The sequence below is a fragment of the Lactuca sativa genome, chromosome 2, assembly GCF_002870075.4.
Source record: "Lactuca sativa cultivar Salinas chromosome 2, Lsat_Salinas_v11, whole genome shotgun sequence".
In the NCBI taxonomy this organism is placed as follows: Eukaryota; Viridiplantae; Streptophyta; class Magnoliopsida; order Asterales; family Asteraceae; genus Lactuca; species Lactuca sativa.
This window is the reverse complement of record NC_056624.2, coordinates 235,622,086-235,625,181: the sequence shown is the minus strand read 5'-3', so window position 1 is coordinate 235,625,181 and position 3,096 is coordinate 235,622,086. Positions and strand designations below refer to the sequence as shown.

General features: G+C 29.6%; 1 long non-coding RNA gene across 1 annotated transcript; it reads left to right on the top strand.

Moving 5' to 3' along the window:
- Window positions 1-848: 848 nt before the first annotated feature.
- Window positions 849-2,806, top strand: LOC111920426 (uncharacterized). The gene is made up of 3 exons (XR_002859860.3): window positions 849-1,082; window positions 1,216-1,297; window positions 2,583-2,806. It is a non-coding gene; the product is annotated as an uncharacterized LOC111920426 (long non-coding RNA).
- The last annotated feature ends 290 nt before the right edge of the window (window positions 2,807-3,096 follow it).

Here is a 3,096-nt window from a genome sequence, read left to right as displayed (position 1 = left end):
ATAAACAGATAAAACACAGATACACACGCTTACACATCAAACACATAAAAGTATAAAAATATGTTACTGCTAATTATAATTTTCAATCAGAGTAGGTAGCACATCATTTGGGAGTATTATGTTGATGCTACAACAGGTAAGGTAGCCTTATGGTTTATAGAAACAAAAGCAATATACTTTTTGTTACCGATGCATCAATATCACTATTTGTTATGATTGACATGTATAATAGAGATTTAATGGTTTGAAGTCCATCCGTATAGAACATGGCTGATGGGTAACTACAATTAATTTTTTTTTTAGAAAAAAGCAACACACATATGTCGTATACAGATGCATATACACATAACATGAGGAGAATGAGAACTGTAACAGAAGAACAATATACAATATTTACCGTAACATAATAAGCAGTATAGATGAAAATGAATTACCAAAGTTGCATAGAAGAAGACGTATAGAGGAATCAAACTTTGAAAGACGCAAATGTTAGAAAGATTTTTAGATCACATATTTATATTTATATAAATGATAAATGATAAAATCGCAAACATTATTTCATTCCTATTATAATGCATATATAACGGGCAAAAGATAAATAAATTCAAAAAGATTCAAAAAAGATTGCTTAGAATATAGTAACAAAGTTGCTAATTAGTAGGAGACTCCCAAATTATCCTTTTCTATGATTTTGATTTGATTAAAACGTTTTCTATGCATTTGGTTTCCGTTATTAATGCAGTGGGCGGGAAAAGATTTATGAGGAGATGTGAAAAAATTACATGTGGATTGAATGAGTTTATAAGAGGGACATGTGACATCTTAAAAAGGCAAAGGCTTTTATTAGGAAGAGATTAACTAATATCCAAAATTACTCATTGATTTCCCTTTATTTTATAGGACGAGTTTTTGTTTACCTATTAAACCCTAAAGCCGACTCCAACAGTGACCATTCATCCGAGTGTTGCAAGTTTAATCTCCATCACCGGTGGTTGTAGAATCCCTTCACACCGGCCATCAACAGCCTCCTTCTTTAAACCTCGATGCCTCCACCATTCTCTTCCTCGTTTCCACTTCAAAAGGTACTTAATTTCATCTTTTTTGTTTCAATCCCTATCTGTTTTTCTCTTTTCAGCATATTCTGTTAAACCCTAAAGCCGACTCCAGCATTCATCCGACCGATGCAAACATAATCTCCATCACTGGTTGTTGCAGAACCCCTTCCCGCCGGCCATCGGCAGCCTCCTTTAAACCTCGATGCATCCACCATTGTCTTCCTCGTTTCCACTTCAAAAAGGTACTTAATTTCATCTTTTTTGTTTCAATCCCTATCTGTTTTTTTTTTTATTTTTATTTTTTTTATATTTTTTTATTTTAGTTTAATCATACCAGGAACAAAATAGGAATGGTGTACAACGAAAGGATAAGTCTTGGAATTATTTTGATTTCATCTTTTTCGTTGTTTGGTTGATTTAGGAATTATAGGATATGAAACTATTTTTAGAATTACAAATAAATTATGGATACTAGTAATAATCGATGACCTTTTAATTCGTGTTGTGTGTAATTGTTTAATCAGATGATGCCATGTTAAAATTTCTAGCATTAAGGTCACTATAAATCTCTTTGATTTCTCTTACGACGTTGTGAATTAATCTCTTTTACAGAAGAAAGTAGTAGTTGTGAATTATTATATGATTAACATTATTTGTCTACATAATAACTACACTACAGATATTCATGTTTTGTTATTTGTATATATAGTTTGCGGTGGTTATATTTGTCACAAAATCATATAAAAATGTTAGTTTGATTTCATTTTTTTAAAATCTTTTTCACATGCTGGGTAACAAATCATATTTTCTTAATCCATTGAAAATGTATAGTGTGTTCATATTTGATTATAGAAAAAATTTATGTGTTGCTTTACATATTCTTTTAGTTAGTTTTTTTAACCAATCAATCGTATTTTTTTTTTCTTATGTTCCCGTTCGAAAAAGTAAGCAAACGATTCGTTTAGTTGTTGTTTTATGTAGTTTTGATCATCGGCGCCTTATTGGGAATGCTTACCAGGTTGCTAGAAGTCTATTTGAATTCCTATCATCAAGTCGGATTTGACTGAGGAAGTTCCCGCTATGTTTGTTTATCGAAACAAAACGTGTTATATATACATCTTACAACATTATGTCGTAATGGAAGATTGGAATCTCGAATTCCAATTCTATCATAATAGAATCTCGAATTTCAAGTCGACATAAGCAATGAATTACAAAACACATCACATAAATGGAATCTCGACCACCACTATCTTCTTGTCCTTCCATAAAAAACGGGATTATAATTAATGATATTATTTAAGGAATATATAATATTAGTAATCTACCCTTATCTAAATGGGACCAAGGTTGACATTAGCACAATGCTTGAAGAAGCGGTCTACTATGTGAACTTCTTGCAGCTTCAAATTAATGTATATACATAGTCGTTACTTGTTAAGCTATGATAAACCATACTTCACTTTTTCCATATTAATTTTTAGACATGGTGATCGAGGCGATTAATTTTTTCCTAACTTTATGCAGTTGCTAAGCTAAGATGACATGTGGGTTTAGGTTTTGAAGAGGAAAAGAAAGAAAACATAGAGGGACGATAGTATATTCTAGAAGAATGTTATTCTTAAAGAATGCTATTGACATTGTATTCTTAAAAAATGGATTTGTTATTCATTAAGAATGTATTTTCTTTTATTTTATTAGAATGGATTAACAACAATATTCTTTGAGAATGTATTAGTATTTTACCTTGATTTCAATATATCATTCTAAGAATTTAATATAAAAAATTAAACTTGTATCCAAAATTTTGTTATTTTTCAAGAAACTCATTAAATCAATATATATATATATATTTTGTCACAATGCGTATTCTTTTATGGTTCAAAACATATTTGTTATTTTTCAATATATTGATAAACATATTATGTTAGAATATTCGAGAATTATCATCCATACAATTAGATTTTTAAAATTAATAGAATCTATTGTCCCTTAACATATGTAGTTTTCCTGTTTTAAATTTATGTTAATTGATTAAAAT